The sequence below is a fragment of the Rana temporaria genome, chromosome 8 (assembly GCF_905171775.1).
Source record: "Rana temporaria chromosome 8, aRanTem1.1, whole genome shotgun sequence".
NCBI lineage: Eukaryota > Metazoa > Chordata > Amphibia > Anura > Ranidae > Rana > Rana temporaria.
In genome coordinates this window covers 154,870,404-154,883,586 of record NC_053496.1, presented here as the reverse complement: position 1 = coordinate 154,883,586, position 13,183 = coordinate 154,870,404, and the positions used below count along the sequence as shown (strand labels likewise).

General features: G+C 51.6%; 60 non-coding genes and 3 pseudogenes across 60 annotated transcripts; all 63 read right to left on the bottom strand.

Annotated features, from left to right (window-relative positions):
* Nucleotides 1-14: 14 nt before the first annotated feature.
* On the bottom strand, nucleotides 15-133 carry LOC120911032. The gene has a single exon (XR_005741829.1). It is a non-coding gene; the product is annotated as a 5S ribosomal RNA (ribosomal RNA).
* A 92-nt stretch (nucleotides 134-225) lies between these two features.
* Nucleotides 226-344, bottom strand: LOC120912392 (annotated as a pseudogene).
* A 94-nt stretch (nucleotides 345-438) lies between these two features.
* On the bottom strand, nucleotides 439-547 carry LOC120912432 (annotated as a pseudogene).
* Nucleotides 548-636: 89 nt separating this feature from the next.
* On the bottom strand, nucleotides 637-754 carry LOC120912207. The gene has a single exon (XR_005742963.1). It is a non-coding gene; the product is annotated as a 5S ribosomal RNA (ribosomal RNA).
* A 90-nt stretch (nucleotides 755-844) lies between these two features.
* On the bottom strand, nucleotides 845-963 carry LOC120911031. Its single transcript, XR_005741828.1, has one exon. It is a non-coding gene; the product is annotated as a 5S ribosomal RNA (ribosomal RNA).
* A 90-nt stretch (nucleotides 964-1,053) lies between these two features.
* Nucleotides 1,054-1,172, bottom strand: LOC120911030. The gene has a single exon (XR_005741827.1). It is a non-coding gene; the product is annotated as a 5S ribosomal RNA (ribosomal RNA).
* A 90-nt stretch (nucleotides 1,173-1,262) lies between these two features.
* LOC120911029 lies at nucleotides 1,263-1,381 on the bottom strand. Its single transcript, XR_005741826.1, has one exon. It is a non-coding gene; the product is annotated as a 5S ribosomal RNA (ribosomal RNA).
* Nucleotides 1,382-1,471: 90 nt separating this feature from the next.
* On the bottom strand, nucleotides 1,472-1,590 carry LOC120911027. The gene has a single exon (XR_005741824.1). It is a non-coding gene; the product is annotated as a 5S ribosomal RNA (ribosomal RNA).
* A 90-nt stretch (nucleotides 1,591-1,680) lies between these two features.
* On the bottom strand, nucleotides 1,681-1,799 carry LOC120911026. Its single transcript, XR_005741823.1, has one exon. It is a non-coding gene; the product is annotated as a 5S ribosomal RNA (ribosomal RNA).
* A 90-nt stretch (nucleotides 1,800-1,889) lies between these two features.
* LOC120911025 lies at nucleotides 1,890-2,008 on the bottom strand. Its single transcript, XR_005741822.1, has one exon. It is a non-coding gene; the product is annotated as a 5S ribosomal RNA (ribosomal RNA).
* A 90-nt stretch (nucleotides 2,009-2,098) lies between these two features.
* On the bottom strand, nucleotides 2,099-2,217 carry LOC120911024. Its single transcript, XR_005741821.1, has one exon. It is a non-coding gene; the product is annotated as a 5S ribosomal RNA (ribosomal RNA).
* An 89-nt stretch (nucleotides 2,218-2,306) lies between these two features.
* On the bottom strand, nucleotides 2,307-2,425 carry LOC120911023. Its single transcript, XR_005741820.1, has one exon. It is a non-coding gene; the product is annotated as a 5S ribosomal RNA (ribosomal RNA).
* A 90-nt stretch (nucleotides 2,426-2,515) lies between these two features.
* LOC120911022 lies at nucleotides 2,516-2,634 on the bottom strand. Its single transcript, XR_005741819.1, has one exon. It is a non-coding gene; the product is annotated as a 5S ribosomal RNA (ribosomal RNA).
* Nucleotides 2,635-2,724: 90 nt separating this feature from the next.
* On the bottom strand, nucleotides 2,725-2,843 carry LOC120911021. The gene has a single exon (XR_005741818.1). It is a non-coding gene; the product is annotated as a 5S ribosomal RNA (ribosomal RNA).
* Nucleotides 2,844-2,933: 90 nt separating this feature from the next.
* Nucleotides 2,934-3,052, bottom strand: LOC120911020. The gene has a single exon (XR_005741817.1). It is a non-coding gene; the product is annotated as a 5S ribosomal RNA (ribosomal RNA).
* A 91-nt stretch (nucleotides 3,053-3,143) lies between these two features.
* Nucleotides 3,144-3,262, bottom strand: LOC120911851. Its single transcript, XR_005742620.1, has one exon. It is a non-coding gene; the product is annotated as a 5S ribosomal RNA (ribosomal RNA).
* A 90-nt stretch (nucleotides 3,263-3,352) lies between these two features.
* On the bottom strand, nucleotides 3,353-3,470 carry LOC120912398 (annotated as a pseudogene).
* A 93-nt stretch (nucleotides 3,471-3,563) lies between these two features.
* Nucleotides 3,564-3,682, bottom strand: LOC120912281. Its single transcript, XR_005743036.1, has one exon. It is a non-coding gene; the product is annotated as a 5S ribosomal RNA (ribosomal RNA).
* An 89-nt stretch (nucleotides 3,683-3,771) lies between these two features.
* On the bottom strand, nucleotides 3,772-3,890 carry LOC120912070. The gene has a single exon (XR_005742831.1). It is a non-coding gene; the product is annotated as a 5S ribosomal RNA (ribosomal RNA).
* An 89-nt stretch (nucleotides 3,891-3,979) lies between these two features.
* On the bottom strand, nucleotides 3,980-4,098 carry LOC120912143. The gene has a single exon (XR_005742902.1). It is a non-coding gene; the product is annotated as a 5S ribosomal RNA (ribosomal RNA).
* A 90-nt stretch (nucleotides 4,099-4,188) lies between these two features.
* LOC120911019 lies at nucleotides 4,189-4,307 on the bottom strand. The gene has a single exon (XR_005741816.1). It is a non-coding gene; the product is annotated as a 5S ribosomal RNA (ribosomal RNA).
* A 90-nt stretch (nucleotides 4,308-4,397) lies between these two features.
* Nucleotides 4,398-4,516, bottom strand: LOC120911018. The gene has a single exon (XR_005741815.1). It is a non-coding gene; the product is annotated as a 5S ribosomal RNA (ribosomal RNA).
* Nucleotides 4,517-4,606: 90 nt separating this feature from the next.
* On the bottom strand, nucleotides 4,607-4,725 carry LOC120911016. Its single transcript, XR_005741813.1, has one exon. It is a non-coding gene; the product is annotated as a 5S ribosomal RNA (ribosomal RNA).
* Nucleotides 4,726-4,815: 90 nt separating this feature from the next.
* Nucleotides 4,816-4,934, bottom strand: LOC120912014. Its single transcript, XR_005742778.1, has one exon. It is a non-coding gene; the product is annotated as a 5S ribosomal RNA (ribosomal RNA).
* A 90-nt stretch (nucleotides 4,935-5,024) lies between these two features.
* On the bottom strand, nucleotides 5,025-5,143 carry LOC120911015. Its single transcript, XR_005741812.1, has one exon. It is a non-coding gene; the product is annotated as a 5S ribosomal RNA (ribosomal RNA).
* Nucleotides 5,144-5,233: 90 nt separating this feature from the next.
* Nucleotides 5,234-5,352, bottom strand: LOC120911014. Its single transcript, XR_005741811.1, has one exon. It is a non-coding gene; the product is annotated as a 5S ribosomal RNA (ribosomal RNA).
* A 90-nt stretch (nucleotides 5,353-5,442) lies between these two features.
* On the bottom strand, nucleotides 5,443-5,561 carry LOC120911013. Its single transcript, XR_005741810.1, has one exon. It is a non-coding gene; the product is annotated as a 5S ribosomal RNA (ribosomal RNA).
* Nucleotides 5,562-5,651: 90 nt separating this feature from the next.
* Nucleotides 5,652-5,770, bottom strand: LOC120911012. The gene has a single exon (XR_005741809.1). It is a non-coding gene; the product is annotated as a 5S ribosomal RNA (ribosomal RNA).
* A 90-nt stretch (nucleotides 5,771-5,860) lies between these two features.
* Nucleotides 5,861-5,979, bottom strand: LOC120911011. Its single transcript, XR_005741808.1, has one exon. It is a non-coding gene; the product is annotated as a 5S ribosomal RNA (ribosomal RNA).
* A 90-nt stretch (nucleotides 5,980-6,069) lies between these two features.
* On the bottom strand, nucleotides 6,070-6,188 carry LOC120911010. The gene has a single exon (XR_005741807.1). It is a non-coding gene; the product is annotated as a 5S ribosomal RNA (ribosomal RNA).
* A 90-nt stretch (nucleotides 6,189-6,278) lies between these two features.
* LOC120911009 lies at nucleotides 6,279-6,397 on the bottom strand. Its single transcript, XR_005741806.1, has one exon. It is a non-coding gene; the product is annotated as a 5S ribosomal RNA (ribosomal RNA).
* A 90-nt stretch (nucleotides 6,398-6,487) lies between these two features.
* On the bottom strand, nucleotides 6,488-6,606 carry LOC120911008. Its single transcript, XR_005741805.1, has one exon. It is a non-coding gene; the product is annotated as a 5S ribosomal RNA (ribosomal RNA).
* Nucleotides 6,607-6,696: 90 nt separating this feature from the next.
* LOC120911007 lies at nucleotides 6,697-6,815 on the bottom strand. Its single transcript, XR_005741804.1, has one exon. It is a non-coding gene; the product is annotated as a 5S ribosomal RNA (ribosomal RNA).
* A 90-nt stretch (nucleotides 6,816-6,905) lies between these two features.
* On the bottom strand, nucleotides 6,906-7,024 carry LOC120911005. The gene has a single exon (XR_005741802.1). It is a non-coding gene; the product is annotated as a 5S ribosomal RNA (ribosomal RNA).
* Nucleotides 7,025-7,114: 90 nt separating this feature from the next.
* Nucleotides 7,115-7,233, bottom strand: LOC120911004. The gene has a single exon (XR_005741801.1). It is a non-coding gene; the product is annotated as a 5S ribosomal RNA (ribosomal RNA).
* An 89-nt stretch (nucleotides 7,234-7,322) lies between these two features.
* On the bottom strand, nucleotides 7,323-7,441 carry LOC120911003. Its single transcript, XR_005741800.1, has one exon. It is a non-coding gene; the product is annotated as a 5S ribosomal RNA (ribosomal RNA).
* A 90-nt stretch (nucleotides 7,442-7,531) lies between these two features.
* LOC120911002 lies at nucleotides 7,532-7,650 on the bottom strand. The gene has a single exon (XR_005741799.1). It is a non-coding gene; the product is annotated as a 5S ribosomal RNA (ribosomal RNA).
* Nucleotides 7,651-7,740: 90 nt separating this feature from the next.
* LOC120912071 lies at nucleotides 7,741-7,859 on the bottom strand. Its single transcript, XR_005742832.1, has one exon. It is a non-coding gene; the product is annotated as a 5S ribosomal RNA (ribosomal RNA).
* A 90-nt stretch (nucleotides 7,860-7,949) lies between these two features.
* On the bottom strand, nucleotides 7,950-8,068 carry LOC120911001. Its single transcript, XR_005741798.1, has one exon. It is a non-coding gene; the product is annotated as a 5S ribosomal RNA (ribosomal RNA).
* A 90-nt stretch (nucleotides 8,069-8,158) lies between these two features.
* On the bottom strand, nucleotides 8,159-8,277 carry LOC120911000. Its single transcript, XR_005741797.1, has one exon. It is a non-coding gene; the product is annotated as a 5S ribosomal RNA (ribosomal RNA).
* A 90-nt stretch (nucleotides 8,278-8,367) lies between these two features.
* LOC120910999 lies at nucleotides 8,368-8,486 on the bottom strand. Its single transcript, XR_005741796.1, has one exon. It is a non-coding gene; the product is annotated as a 5S ribosomal RNA (ribosomal RNA).
* A 90-nt stretch (nucleotides 8,487-8,576) lies between these two features.
* On the bottom strand, nucleotides 8,577-8,695 carry LOC120910997. Its single transcript, XR_005741795.1, has one exon. It is a non-coding gene; the product is annotated as a 5S ribosomal RNA (ribosomal RNA).
* A 90-nt stretch (nucleotides 8,696-8,785) lies between these two features.
* Nucleotides 8,786-8,904, bottom strand: LOC120910996. The gene has a single exon (XR_005741794.1). It is a non-coding gene; the product is annotated as a 5S ribosomal RNA (ribosomal RNA).
* Nucleotides 8,905-8,994: 90 nt separating this feature from the next.
* Nucleotides 8,995-9,113, bottom strand: LOC120910995. Its single transcript, XR_005741793.1, has one exon. It is a non-coding gene; the product is annotated as a 5S ribosomal RNA (ribosomal RNA).
* A 90-nt stretch (nucleotides 9,114-9,203) lies between these two features.
* Nucleotides 9,204-9,322, bottom strand: LOC120910993. Its single transcript, XR_005741791.1, has one exon. It is a non-coding gene; the product is annotated as a 5S ribosomal RNA (ribosomal RNA).
* Nucleotides 9,323-9,412: 90 nt separating this feature from the next.
* LOC120910992 lies at nucleotides 9,413-9,531 on the bottom strand. Its single transcript, XR_005741790.1, has one exon. It is a non-coding gene; the product is annotated as a 5S ribosomal RNA (ribosomal RNA).
* A 90-nt stretch (nucleotides 9,532-9,621) lies between these two features.
* On the bottom strand, nucleotides 9,622-9,740 carry LOC120910991. The gene has a single exon (XR_005741789.1). It is a non-coding gene; the product is annotated as a 5S ribosomal RNA (ribosomal RNA).
* A 90-nt stretch (nucleotides 9,741-9,830) lies between these two features.
* On the bottom strand, nucleotides 9,831-9,949 carry LOC120910990. The gene has a single exon (XR_005741788.1). It is a non-coding gene; the product is annotated as a 5S ribosomal RNA (ribosomal RNA).
* A 90-nt stretch (nucleotides 9,950-10,039) lies between these two features.
* LOC120910989 lies at nucleotides 10,040-10,158 on the bottom strand. The gene has a single exon (XR_005741787.1). It is a non-coding gene; the product is annotated as a 5S ribosomal RNA (ribosomal RNA).
* An 89-nt stretch (nucleotides 10,159-10,247) lies between these two features.
* Nucleotides 10,248-10,366, bottom strand: LOC120910988. The gene has a single exon (XR_005741786.1). It is a non-coding gene; the product is annotated as a 5S ribosomal RNA (ribosomal RNA).
* A 90-nt stretch (nucleotides 10,367-10,456) lies between these two features.
* Nucleotides 10,457-10,575, bottom strand: LOC120910987. Its single transcript, XR_005741785.1, has one exon. It is a non-coding gene; the product is annotated as a 5S ribosomal RNA (ribosomal RNA).
* Nucleotides 10,576-10,665: 90 nt separating this feature from the next.
* LOC120910986 lies at nucleotides 10,666-10,784 on the bottom strand. The gene has a single exon (XR_005741784.1). It is a non-coding gene; the product is annotated as a 5S ribosomal RNA (ribosomal RNA).
* A 90-nt stretch (nucleotides 10,785-10,874) lies between these two features.
* LOC120910985 lies at nucleotides 10,875-10,993 on the bottom strand. The gene has a single exon (XR_005741783.1). It is a non-coding gene; the product is annotated as a 5S ribosomal RNA (ribosomal RNA).
* Nucleotides 10,994-11,083: 90 nt separating this feature from the next.
* LOC120910984 lies at nucleotides 11,084-11,202 on the bottom strand. The gene has a single exon (XR_005741782.1). It is a non-coding gene; the product is annotated as a 5S ribosomal RNA (ribosomal RNA).
* A 90-nt stretch (nucleotides 11,203-11,292) lies between these two features.
* Nucleotides 11,293-11,411, bottom strand: LOC120910981. Its single transcript, XR_005741780.1, has one exon. It is a non-coding gene; the product is annotated as a 5S ribosomal RNA (ribosomal RNA).
* A 90-nt stretch (nucleotides 11,412-11,501) lies between these two features.
* LOC120910980 lies at nucleotides 11,502-11,620 on the bottom strand. Its single transcript, XR_005741779.1, has one exon. It is a non-coding gene; the product is annotated as a 5S ribosomal RNA (ribosomal RNA).
* Nucleotides 11,621-11,710: 90 nt separating this feature from the next.
* LOC120910979 lies at nucleotides 11,711-11,829 on the bottom strand. The gene has a single exon (XR_005741778.1). It is a non-coding gene; the product is annotated as a 5S ribosomal RNA (ribosomal RNA).
* A 90-nt stretch (nucleotides 11,830-11,919) lies between these two features.
* LOC120910978 lies at nucleotides 11,920-12,038 on the bottom strand. Its single transcript, XR_005741777.1, has one exon. It is a non-coding gene; the product is annotated as a 5S ribosomal RNA (ribosomal RNA).
* Nucleotides 12,039-12,128: 90 nt separating this feature from the next.
* Nucleotides 12,129-12,247, bottom strand: LOC120910977. Its single transcript, XR_005741776.1, has one exon. It is a non-coding gene; the product is annotated as a 5S ribosomal RNA (ribosomal RNA).
* Nucleotides 12,248-12,337: 90 nt separating this feature from the next.
* On the bottom strand, nucleotides 12,338-12,456 carry LOC120910976. The gene has a single exon (XR_005741775.1). It is a non-coding gene; the product is annotated as a 5S ribosomal RNA (ribosomal RNA).
* Nucleotides 12,457-12,546: 90 nt separating this feature from the next.
* Nucleotides 12,547-12,665, bottom strand: LOC120910975. The gene has a single exon (XR_005741774.1). It is a non-coding gene; the product is annotated as a 5S ribosomal RNA (ribosomal RNA).
* Nucleotides 12,666-12,755: 90 nt separating this feature from the next.
* LOC120910974 lies at nucleotides 12,756-12,874 on the bottom strand. Its single transcript, XR_005741773.1, has one exon. It is a non-coding gene; the product is annotated as a 5S ribosomal RNA (ribosomal RNA).
* Nucleotides 12,875-12,964: 90 nt separating this feature from the next.
* Nucleotides 12,965-13,083, bottom strand: LOC120910973. Its single transcript, XR_005741772.1, has one exon. It is a non-coding gene; the product is annotated as a 5S ribosomal RNA (ribosomal RNA).
* Between the last annotated feature and the right edge of the window lie 100 nt (nucleotides 13,084-13,183).

The following is a 13,183-nucleotide window of genomic DNA, read 5'->3' as shown; positions in this document are numbered from 1 at the left end:
CACCAAAACAAAAAAGCCTACAGCACCTGGTATTCCCAGGCGGTCTCCCATCCAGGTACTAACCAGGCCCGACCCTGCTTAGCCTCCGAGATCAGACGAGATCGGGCGCTTTCAAGGTGATGTGGCCGTAGGCGATAACCATGGCTGTCCTTAACTCTCTTGAAGATAGCATGGAAGAAAGACTGGGGGAAAAAAGAGATTCAAGGACTCCACCACAACAAAAAAAGCCTACAGCACCTGGTATTCCCAGGTGGTCTCCCATCCAGGTACTAACCAGGCCCGACCCTGCTTAGCCTCCAAAATCAGTCAAGATCGGGCGCTTTCAAGGTGACGTGGCCGTAGCCGAAAACCATGGCTGGCCTTAACTCTCTTGAAGATAGCTTGGAAGAAAGACTAGAAGAAAAGATTCAAGTACTCCACCACAAAAAAAAAAAAAAAAGCCTACAGCACCTGGTATTCCCAGGCGGTCTCCCATCCAGGTACTAACCAGGCACGACCCTACTTAGCCTCCGAGATCAGACGCTTTCAGGGTGAAGTGGCTGTAGGTGATGACCATGCCTGGCCTTAACTCTCTTGAACATAGCTTGGGAGAAGACTAGAAAAAAAAAAGATTCAAGGACTCCACCCAAAAAAAAAAGCCTACAGCACCTGGTATTCCCAGGCGGTCTCCCATCCAGGTACTAACCAGGCCCGACCCTGCTTAGCCTCCGAGATCAGACGAGATCGGCGCTTTCAAGGTGATGTGGCCGTAGGCGATAACCATGGCTGTCCTTAACTCTCTTGAAGATAGCATGGAAGAAAGACTGGGGGAAAAAAGAGATTCAAGACTCCACCAAAACAAAAAAGCCTACAGCACCTGGTATTCCCAGGCGGTCTCCCATCCAGGTACTAACCAGGCCCGACCCTGCTTAGCCTCCGAGATCAGACGAGATCGGGCGCTTTCAAGGTGATGTGGCCGTAGGCGATAACCATGGCTGTCCTTAACTCTCTTGAAGATAGCATGGAAGAAAGACTGGGGGAAAAAAGAGATTCAAGACTCCACCAAAACAAAAAAGCCTACAGCACCTGGTATTCCCAGGCGGTCTCCCATCCAGGTACTAACCAGGCCCGACCCTGCTTAGCCTCCGAGATCAGACGAGATCGGGCGCTTTCAAGGTGATGTGGCCGTAGGCGATAACCATGGCTGTCCTTAACTCTCTTGAAGATAGCATGGAAGAAAGACTGGGGGAAAAAAGAGATTCAAGACTCCACCAAAACAAAAAAGCCTACAGCACCTGGTATTCCCAGGCGGTCTCCCATCCAGGTACTAACCAGGCCCGACCCTGCTTAGCCTCCGAGATCAGACGAGATCGGGCGCTTTCAAGGTGATGTGGCCGTAGGCGATAACCATGGCTGTCCTTAACTCTCTTGAAGATAGCATGGAAGAAAGACTGGGGGAAAAAAGAGATTCAAGACTCCACCAAAACAAAAAAGCCTACAGCACCTGGTATTCCCAGGCGGTCTCCCATCCAGGTACTAACCAGGCCCGACCCTGCTTAGCCTCCGAGATCAGACGAGATCGGGCGCTTTCAAGGTGATGTGGCCGTAGGCGATAACCATGGCTGTCCTTAACTCTCTTGAAGATAGCATGGAAGAAAGACTGGGGGAAAAAAGAGATTCAAGACTCCACCAAAACAAAAAAGCCTACAGCACCTGGTATTCCCAGGCGGTCTCCCATCCAGGTACTAACCAGGCCCGACCCTGCTTAGCCTCCGAGATCAGACGAGATCGGGCGCTTTCAAGGTGATGTGGCCGTAGGCGATAACCATGGCTGTCCTTAACTCTCTTGAAGATAGCATGGAAGAAAGACTGGGGGAAAAAAGAGATTCAAGACTCCACCAAAACAAAAAAGCCTACAGCACCTGGTATTCCCAGGCGGTCTCCCATCCAGGTACTAACCAGGCCCGACCCTGCTTAGCCTCCGAGATCAGACGAGATCGGGCGCTTTCAAGGTGATGTGGCCGTAGGCGATAACCTTGGCTGTCCTTAACTCTCTTGAAGATAGCATGGAAGAAAGACTGGGGGAAAAAAGAGATTCAAGACTCCACCAAAACAAAAAAGCCTACAGCACCTGGTATTCCCAGGCGGTCTCCCATCCAGGTACTAACCAGGCCCGACCCTGCTTAGCCTCCGAGATCAGACGAGATCGGGCGCTTTCAAGGTGATGTGGCCGTAGGCGTAACCATGGCTGTCCTTAACTCTCTTGAAGATAGCATGGAAGAAAGACTGGGGGAAAAAAGAGATTCAAGACTCCACCAAAACAAAAAAGCCTACAGCACCTGGTATTCCCAGGCGGTCTCCCATCCAGGTACTAACCAGGCCCGACCCTGCTTAGCCTCCGAGATCAGACGAGATCGGGCGCTTTCAAGGTGATGTGGCCGTAGGCGGTAACCATGGCTGTCCTTAACTCTCTTGAAGATAGCATGGAAGAAAGACTGGGGGAAAAAAGAGATTCAAGACTCCACCAAAACAAAAAAGCCTACAGCACCTGGTATTCCCAGGCGGTCTCCCATCCAGGTACTAACCAGGCCCGACCCTGCTTAGCCTCCGAGATCAGACGAGATCGGGCGCTTTCAAGGTGATGTGGCCGTAGGCGATAACCATGGCTGTCCTTAACTCTCTTGAAGATAGCATGGAAGAAAGACTGGGGGAAAAAAGAGATTCAAGACTCCACCAAAACAAAAAAGCCTACAGCACCTGGTATTCCCAGGCGGTCTCCCATCCAGGTACTAACCAGGCCCGACCCTGCTTAGCCTCCGAGATCAGACGAGATCGGGCGCTTTCAAGGTGATGTGGCCGTAGGCGATAACCATGGCTGTCCTTAACTCTCTTGAAGATAGCATGGAAGAAAGACTGGGGGAAAAAAGAGATTCAAGACTCCACCAAAACAAAAAAGCCTACAGCACCTGGTATTCCCAGGCGGTCTCCCATCCAGGTACTAACCAGGCCCGACCCTGCTTAGCCTCCGAGATCAGACGAGATCGGGCGCTTTCAAGGTGATGTGGCCGTAGGCGATAACCATGGCTGTCCTTAACTCTCTTGAAGATAGCATGGAAGAAAGACTGGGGGAAAAAAGAGATTCAAGACTCCACCAAAACAAAAAAAGCCTACAGCACCTGGTATTCCCAGGCGGTCTCCCATCCAGGTACTAACCAGGCCCGACCCTGCTTAGCCTCCGAGATCAGACGAGATCGGGCGCTTTCAAGGCGATGTGGCCGTAGGCGATAACCATGGCTGTCCTTAACTCTCTTGAAGATAGCATGGAAGAAAGACTGGGGAAAAAAAGAGATTTAAGACTCCACCAAAACAAAAAAGCCTACAGCAACCTGGTATTCCAGGCGGTCTCCATCCAGGTACTAACCAGGCCCGACCCTGCTTAGCCTCCGAGATCAGACGAGATCGGGCGCTTTCAAGGTGATGAGGCCGAAGGCGATAACCCATGGCTGTCCTTAACTCTCTTGAAGATAGCATGGAAGAAAGACTGGGGGGAAAAAAGAGATTCAAGACTCCACCAAAACAAAAAAAGCCTACAGCACCTGGTATTCCCAGGCGGTCTCCCATCCAGGTACTAACCAGGCCCGACCCTGCTAGCCCTCCGAGATCAGACGAGATCGGGCGCTTTCAAGGTGATGTGGCCGTAGGCGATAACCATGGCTGTCCTTAACTCTCTTGAAGATAGCATGGAAGAAGACTGGGGGAAAAAAGAGATTCAAGACTCCACCAAAACAAAAAAGCCTACAGCACCTGGTATTCCCAGGCGGTCTCCCATCCAGGTACTAACCAGGCCCGTCCCTGCTTAGCCTCCGAGATCAGACGAGATCGGGCGCTTTCAAGGCGAAGTGGCCGTAGGCGATAACCTTGGCTGTCCTTAACTCTCTTGAAGATAGCATGGAAGAAAGACTGGGGAAAAAAGAGATTCAAGACTCCACCAAAACAAAAAAGCCTACAGCACCTGGTATTCCCAGGCGTTCTCCCATCCAGGTACTAACCAGGCCCGACCCTGCTTAGCCTCCGAGATCAGACGAGATCGGGCGCTTTCAAGGTGATGTGGCCGTAGGCGATAACCATGGCTGTCCTTAACTCTCTTGAAGATAGCATGGAAGAAAGACTGGGGGAAAAAAGAGATTCAAGACTCCACCAAAACAAAAAAGCCTACAGCACCTGGTATTCCCAGGCGGTCTCCCATCCAGGTACTAACCAGGCCCGACCCTGCTTAGCCTCCGAGATCAGACGAGATCGGGCGCTTTCAAGGTGATGTGGCCGTAGGCGATAACCATGGCTGTCCTTAACTCTCTTGAAGATAGCATGGAAGAAAGACTGGGGGAAAAAAGAGATTCAAGACTCCACCAAAACAAAAAAGCCTACAGCACCTGGTATTCCCAGGCGGTCTCCCATCCAGGTACTAACCAGGCCCGACCCTGCTTAGCCTCCGAGATCAGACGAGATCGGGCGCTTTCAAGGTGATGTGGCCGTAGGCGATAACCATGGCTGTCCTTAACTCTCTTGAAGATAGCATGGAAGAAAGACTGGGGGAAAAAAGAGATTCAAGACTCCACCAAAACAAAAAAGCCTACAGCACCTGGTATTCCCAGGCGGTCTCCCATCCAGGTACTAACCAGGCCCGACCCTGCTTAGCCTCCGAGATCAGACGAGATCGGGCGCTTTCAAGGTGATGTGGCCGTAGGCGATAACCATGGCTGTCCTTAACTCTCTTGAAGATAGCATGGAAGAAAGACTGGGGGAAAAAAGAGATTCAAGACTCCACCAAAACAAAAAAGCCTACAGCACCTGGTATTCCCAGGCGGTCTCCCATCCAGGTACTAACCAGGCCCGACCCTGCTTAGCCTCCGAGATCAGACGAGATCGGACGCTTTCAAGGTGATGTGGCCGTAGGCGATAACCATGGGTGTCCTTAACTCTCTTGAAGATAGCATGGAAGAAAGACTGGGGGAAAAAAGAGATTCAAGACTCCACCAAAACAAAAAAGCCTACAGCACCTGGTATTCCCAGGCGGTCTCCCATCCAGGTACTAACCAGGCCCGACCCTGCTTAGCCTCCGAGATCAGACGAGATCGGGCGCTTTCAAGGTGATGTGGCCGTAGGCGATAACCATGGCTGTCCTTAACTCTCTTGAAGATAGCATGGAAGAAAGACTGGGGGAAAAAAGAGATTCAAGACTCCACCAAAACAAAAAAGCCTACAGCACCTGGTATTCCCAGGCGGTCTCCCATCCAGGTACTAACCAGGCCCGACCCTGCTTAGCCTCCGAGATCAGACGAGATCGGGCGCTTTCAAGGTGATGTGGCCGTAGGCGATAACCATGGCTGTCCTTAACTCTCTTGAAGATAGCATGGAAGAAAGACTGGGGGAAAAAAGAGATTCAAGACTCCACCAAAACAAAAAAGCCTACAGCACCTGGTATTCCCAGGCGGTCTCCCATCCAGGTACTAACCAGGCCCGACCCTGCTTAGCCTCCGAGATCAGACGAGATCGGGCGCTTTCAAGGTGATGTGGCCGTAGGCGATAACCATGGCTGTCCTTAACTCTCTTGAAGATAGCATGGAAGAAAGACTGGGGGAAAAAAGAGATTCAAGACTCCACCAAAACAAAAAAGCCTACAGCACCTGGTATTCCCAGGCGGTCTCCCATCCAGGTACTAACCAGGCCCGACCCTGCTTAGCCTCCGAGATCAGACGAGATCGGGCGCTTTCAAGGTGATGTGGCCGTAGGCGATAACCATGGCTGTCCTTAACTCTCTTGAAGATAGCATGGAAGAAAGACTGGGGGAAAAAAGAGATTCAAGACTCCACCAAAACAAAAAAGCCTACAGCACCTGGTATTCCCAGGCGGTCTCCCATCCAGGTACTAACCAGGCCCGACCCTGCTTAGCCTCCGAGATCAGACGAGATCGGGCGCTTTCAAGGTGATGTGGCCGTAGGCGATAACCATGGCTGTCCTTAACTCTCTTGAAGATAGCATGGAAGAAAGACTGGGGGAAAAAAGAGATTCAAGACTCCACCAAAACAAAAAAGCCTACAGCACCTGGTATTCCCAGGCGGTCTCCCATCCAGGTACTAACCAGGCCCGACCCTGCTTAGCCTCCGAGATCAGACGAGATCGGGCGCTTTCAAGGTGATGTGGCCGTAGGCGATAACCATGGCTGTCCTTAACTCTCTTGAAGATAGCATGGAAGAAAGACTGGGGGAAAAAAGAGATTCAAGACTCCACCAAAACAAAAAAGCCTACAGCACCTGGTATTCCCAGGCGGTCTCCCATCCAGGTACTAACCAGGCCCGACCCTGCTTAGCCTCCGAGATCAGACGAGATCGGGCGCTTTCAAGGTGATGTGGCCGTAGGCGATAACCATGGCTGTCCTTAACTCTCTTGAAGATAGCATGGAAGAAAGACTGGGGGAAAAAAGAGATTCAAGACTCCACCAAAACAAAAAAGCCTACAGCACCTGGTATTCCCAGGCGGTCTCCCATCCAGGTACTAACCAGGCCCGACCCTGCTTAGCCTCCGAGATCAGACGAGATCGGGCGCTTTCAAGGTGATGTGGCCGTAGGCGATAACCATGGCTGTCCTTAACTCTCTTGAAGATAGCATGGAAGAAAGACTGGGGGAAAAAAGAGATTCAAGACTCCACCAAAACAAAAAAGCCTACAGCACCTGGTATTCCCAGGCGGTCTCCCATCCAGGTACTAACCAGGCCCGACCCTGCTTAGCCTCCGAGATCAGACGAGATCGGGCGCTTTCAAGGTGATGTGGCCGTAGGCGATAACCATGGCTGTCCTTAACTCTCTTGAAGATAGCATGGAAGAAAGACTGGGGGAAAAAAGAGATTCAAGACTCCACCAAAACAAAAAAGCCTACAGCACCTGGTATTCCCAGGCGGTCTCCCATCCAGGTACTAACCAGGCCCGACCCTGCTTAGCCTCCGAGATCAGACGAGATCGGGCGCTTTCAAGGTGATGTGGCCGTAGGCGATAACCATGGCTGTCCTTAACTCTCTTGAAGATAGCATGGAAGAAAGACTGGGGGAAAAAAGAGATTCAAGACTCCACCAAAACAAAAAAGCCTACAGCACCTGGTATTCCCAGGCGGTCTCCCATCCAGGTACTAACCAGGCCCGACCCTGCTTAGCCTCCGAGATCAGACGAGATCGGGCGCTTTCAAGGTGATGTGGCCGTAGGCGATAACCATGGCTGTCCTTAACTCTCTTGAAGATAGCATGGAAGAAAGACTGGGGGAAAAAAAGATTCAAGACTCCACCAAAACAAAAAAGCCTACAGCACCTGGTATTCCCAGGCGGTCTCCCATCCAGGTACTAACCAGGCCCGACCCTGCTTAGCCTCCGAGATCAGACGAGATCGGGCGCTTTCAAGGTGATGTGGCCGTAGGCGATAACCATGGCTGTCCTTAACTCTCTTGAAGATAGCATGGAAGAAAGACTGGGGGAAAAAAGAGATTCAAGACTCCACCAAAACAAAAAAGCCTACAGCACCTGGTATTCCCAGGCGGTCTCCCATCCAGGTACTAACCAGGCCCGACCCTGCTTAGCCTCCGAGATCAGACGAGATCGGGCGCTTTCAAGGTGATGTGGCCGTAGGCGATAACCATGGCTGTCCTTAACTCTCTTGAAGATAGCATGGAAGAAAGACTGGGGGAAAAAAGAGATTCAAGACTCCACCAAAACAAAAAAGCCTACAGCACCTGGTATTCCCAGGCGGTCTCCCATCCAGGCACTAACCAGGCCCGACCCTGCTTAGCCTCCGAGATCAGACGAGATCGGGCGCTTTCAAGGTGATGTGGCCGTAGGCGATAACCATGGCTGTCCTTAACTCTCTTGAAGATAGCATGGAAGAAAGACTGGGGGAAAAAAGAGATTCAAGACTCCACCAAAACAAAAAAGCCTACAGCACCTGGTATTCCCAGGCGGTCTCCCATCCAGGTACTAACCAGGCCCGACCCTGCTTAGCCTCCGAGATCAGACGAGATCGGGCGCTTTCAAGGTGATGTGGCCGTAGGCGATAACCATGGCTGTCCTTAACTCTCTTGAAGATAGCATGGAAGAAAGACTGGGGGAAAAAAGAGATTCAAGACTCCACCAAAACAAAAAAGCCTACAGCACCTGGTATTCCCAGGCGGTCTCCCATCCAGGTACTAACCAGGCCCGACCCTGCTTAGCCTCCGAGATCAGACGAGATCGGGCGCTTTCAAGGTGATGTGGCCGTAGGCGATAACCATGGCTGTCCTTAACTCTCTTGAAGATAGCATGGAAGAAAGACTGGGGGAAAAAAGAGATTCAAGACTCCACCAAAACAAAAAAGCCTACAGCACCTGGTATTCCCAGGCGGTCTCCCATCCAGGTACTAACCAGGCCCGACCCTGCTTAGCCTCCGAGATCAGACGAGATCGGGCGCTTTCAAGGTGATGTGGCCGTAGGCGATAACCATGGCTGTCCTTAACTCTCTTGAAGATAGCATGGAAGAAAGACTGGGGGAAAAAAGAGATTCAAGACTCCACCAAAACAAAAAAGCCTACAGCACCTGGTATTCCCAGGCGGTCTCCCATCCAGGTACTAACCAGGCCCGACCCTGCTTAGCCTCCGAGATCAGACGAGATCGGGCGCTTTCAAGGTGATGTGGCCGTAGGCGATAACCATGGCTGTCCTTAACTCTCTTGAAGATAGCATGGAAGAAAGACTGGGGGAAAAAAGAGATTCAAGACTCCACCAAAACAAAAAAGCCTACAGCACCTGGTATTCCCAGGCGGTCTCCCATCCAGGTACTAACCAGGCCCGACCCTGCTTAGCCTCCGAGATCAGACGAGATCGGGCGCTTTCAAGGTGATGTGGCCGTAGGCGATAACCATGGCTGTCCTTAACTCTCTTGAAGATAGCATGGAAGAAAGACTGGGGGAAAAAAGAGATTCAAGACTCCACCAAAACAAAAAAGCCTACAGCACCTGGTATTCCCAGGCGGTCTCCCATCCAGGTACTAACCAGGCCCGACCCTGCTTAGCCTCCGAGATCAGACGAGATCGGGCGCTTTCAAGGTGATGTGGCCGTAGGCGATAACCATGGCTGTCCTTAACTCTCTTGAAGATAGCATGGAAGAAAGACTGGGGGAAAAAAGAGATTCAAGACTCCACCAAAACAAAAAAGCCTACAGCACCTGGTATTCCCAGGCGGTCTCCCATCCAGGTACTAACCAGGCCCGACCCTGCTTAGCCTCCGAGATCAGACGAGATCGGGCGCTTTCAAGGTGATGTGGCCGTAGGCGATAACCATGGCTGTCCTTAACTCTCTTGAAGATAGCATGGAAGAAAGACTGGGGGAAAAAAGAGATTCAAGACTCCACCAAAACAAAAAAGCCTACAGCACCTGGTATTCCCAGGCGGTCTCCCATCCAGGTACTAACCAGGCCCGACCCTGCTTAGCCTCCGAGATCAGACGAGATCGGGCGCTTTCAAGGTGATGTGGCCGTAGGCGATAACCATGGCTGTCCTTAACTCTCTTGAAGATAGCATGGAAGAAAGACTGGGGGAAAAAAGAGATTCAAGACTCCACCAAAACAAAAAAGCCTACAGCACCTGGTATTCCCAGGCGGTCTCCCATCCAGGTACTAACCAGGCCCGACCCTGCTTAGCCTCCGAGATCAGACGAGATCGGGCGCTTTCAAGGTGATGTGGCCGTAGGCGATAACCATGGCTGTCCTTAACTCTCTTGAAGATAGCATGGAAGAAAGACTGGGGGAAAAAAGAGATTCAAGACTCCACCAAAACAAAAAAGCCTACAGCACCTGGTATTCCCAGGCGGTCTCCCATCCAGGTACTAACCAGGCCCGACCCTGCTTAGCCTCCGAGATCAGACGAGATCGGGCGCTTTCAAGGTGATGTGGCCGTAGGCGATAACCATGGCTGTCCTTAACTCTCTTGAAGATAGCATGGAAGAAAGACTGGGGGAAAAAAGAGATTCAAGACTCCACCAAAACAAAAAAGCCTACAGCACCTGGTATTCCCAGGCGGTCTCCCATCCAGGTACTAACCAGGCCCGACCCTGCTTAGCCTCCGAGATCAGACGAGATCGGGCGCTTTCAAGGTGATGTGGCCGTAGGCGATAACCATGGCTGTCCTTAACTCTCTTGAAGATAGCATGGAAGAAAGACTGGGGGAAAAAGAGATTCAAGACTCCACCAAAACAAAAAAGCCTACAGCACCTGGTATTCCCAGGCGGTCTCCCATCCAGGTACTAACCAGGCCCGACCCTGCTTAGCCTCCGAGATCAGACGAGATCGGGCGCTTTCAAGGTGATGTGGCCGTAGGCGATAACCATGGCTGTCCTTAACTCTCTTGAAGATAGCATGGAAGAAAGACTGGGGGAAAAAAGAGATTCAAGACTCCACCAAAACAAAAAAGCCTACAGCACCTGGTATTCCCAGGCGGTCTCCCATCCAGGTACTAACCAGGCCCGACCCTGCTTAGCCTCCGAGATCAGACGAGATCGGGCGCTTTCAAGGTGATGTGGCCGTAGGCGATAACCATGGCTGTCCTTAACTCTCTTGAAGATAGCATGGAAGAAAGACTGGGGGAAAAAAGAGATTCAAGACTCCACCAAAACAAAAAAGCCTACAGCACCTGGTATTCCCAGGCGGTCTCCCATCCAGGTACTAACCAGGCCCGACCCTGCTTAGCCTCCGAGATCAGACGAGATCGGGCGCTTTCAAGGTGATGTGGCCGTAGGCGATAACCATGGCTGTCCTTAACTCTCTTGAAGATAGCATGGAAGAAAGACTGGGGGAAAAAAGAGATTCAAGACTCCACCAAAACAAAAAAGCCTACAGCACCTGGTATTCCCAGGCGGTCTCCCATCCAGGTACTAACCAGGCCCGACCCTGCTTAGCCTCCGAGATCAGACGAGATCGGGCGCTTTCAAGGTGATGTGGCCGTAGGCGATAACCATGGCTGTCCTTAACTCTCTTGAAGATAGCATGGAAGAAAGACTGGGGGAAAAAAGAGATTCAAGACTCCACCAAAACAAAAAAGCCTACAGCACCTGGTATTCCCAGGCGGTCTCCCATCCAGGTACTAACCAGGCCCGACCCTGCTTAGCCTCCGAGATCAGACGAGATCGGGCGCTTTCAAGGTGATGTGGCCGTAGGCGATAACCATGGCTGTCCTTAACTCTCTTGAAGATAGCATGGAAGAAAGACTGGGGGAAAAAAGAGATTCAAGACTCCACCAAAACAAAAAAGCCTACAGCACCTGGTATTCCCAGGCGGTCTCCCATCCAGGTACTAACCAGGCCCGACCCTGCTTAGCCTCCGAGATCAGACGAGATCGGGCGCTTTCAAGGTGATGTGGCCGTAGGCGATAACCATGGCTGTCCTTAACTCTCTTGAAGATAGCATGGAAGAAAGACTGGGGGAAAAAAGAGATTCAAGACTCCACCAAAACAAAAAAGCCTACAGCACCTGGTATTCCCAGGCGGTCTCCCATCCAGGTACTAACCAGGCCCGACCCTGCTTAGCCTCCGAGATCAGACGAGATCGGGCGCTTTCAAGGTGATGTGGCCGTAGGCGATAACCATGGCTGTCCTTAACTCTCTTGAAGATAGCATGGAAGAAAGACTGGGGGAAAAAAGAGATTCAAGACTCCACCAAAACAAAAAAGCCTACAGCACCTGGTATTCCCAGGCGGTCTCCCATCCAGGTACTAACCAGGCCCGACCCTGCTTAGCCTCCGAGATCAGACGAGATCGGGCGCTTTCAAGGTGATGTGGCCGTAGGCGATAACCATGGCTGTCCTTAACTCTCTTGAAGATAGCATGGAAGAAAGACTGGGGGAAAAAAGAGATTCAAGACTCCACCAAAACAAAAAAGCCTACAGCACCTGGTATTCCCAGGCGGTCTCCCATCCAGGTACTAACCAGGCCCGACCCTGCTTAGCCTCCGAGATCAGACGAGATCGGGCGCTTTCAAGGTGATGTGGCCGTAGGCGATAACCATGGCTGTCCTTAACTCTCTTGAAGATAGCATGGAAGAAAGACTGGGGGAAAAAAGAGATTCAAGACTCCACCAAAACAAAAAAGCCTACAGCACCTGGTATTCCCAGGCGGTCTCCCATCCAGGTACTAACCAGGCCCGACCCTGCTTAGCCTCCGAGATCAGACGAGATCGGGCGCTTTCAAGGTGATGTGGCCGTAGGCGATAACCATGGCTGTCCTTAACTCTCTTGAAGATAGCATGGAAGAAAGACTGGGGGAAAAAAGAGATTCAAGACTCCACCAAAACAAAAAAGCCTACAGCACCTGGTATTCCCAGGCGGTCTCCCATCCAGGTACTAACCAGGCCCGACCCTGCTTAGCCTCCGAGATCAGACGAGATCGGGCGCTTTCAAGGTGATGTGGCCGTAGGCGATAACCATGGCTGTCCTTAACTCTCTTGAAGATAGCATGGAAGAAAGACTGGGGGAAAAAAGAGATTCAAGACTCCACCAAAACAAAAAAGCCTACAGCACCTGGTATTCCCAGGCGGTCTCCCATCCAGGTACTAACCAGGCCCGACCCTGCTTAGCCTCCGAGATCAGACGAGATCGGGCGCTTTCAAGGTGATGTGGCCGTAGGCGATAACCATGGCTGTCCTTAACTCTCTTGAAGATAGCATGGAAGAAAGACTGGGGGAAAAAAGAGATTCAAGACTCCACCAAAACAAAAAAGCCTACAGCACCTGGTATTCCCAGGCGGTCTCCCATCCAGGTACTAACCAGGCCCGACCCTGCTTAGCCTCCGAGATCAGACGAGATCGGGCGCTTTCAAGGTGATGTGGCCGTAGGCGATAACCATGGCTGTCCTTAACTCTCTTGAAGATAGCATGGAAGAAAGACTGGGGGAAAAAAGAGATTCAAGACTCCACCAAAACAAAAAAGCCTACAGCACCTGGTATTCCCAGGCGGTCTCCCATCCAGGTACTAACCAGGCCCGACCCTGCTTAGCCTCCGAGATCAGACGAGATCGGGCGCTTTCAAGGTGATGTGGCCGTAGGCGATAACCATGGCTGTCCTTAACTCTCTTGAAGATAGCATGGAAGAAAGACTGGGGGAAAAAAGAGATTCAAGACTCCACCAAAACAAAAAAGCCTACAGC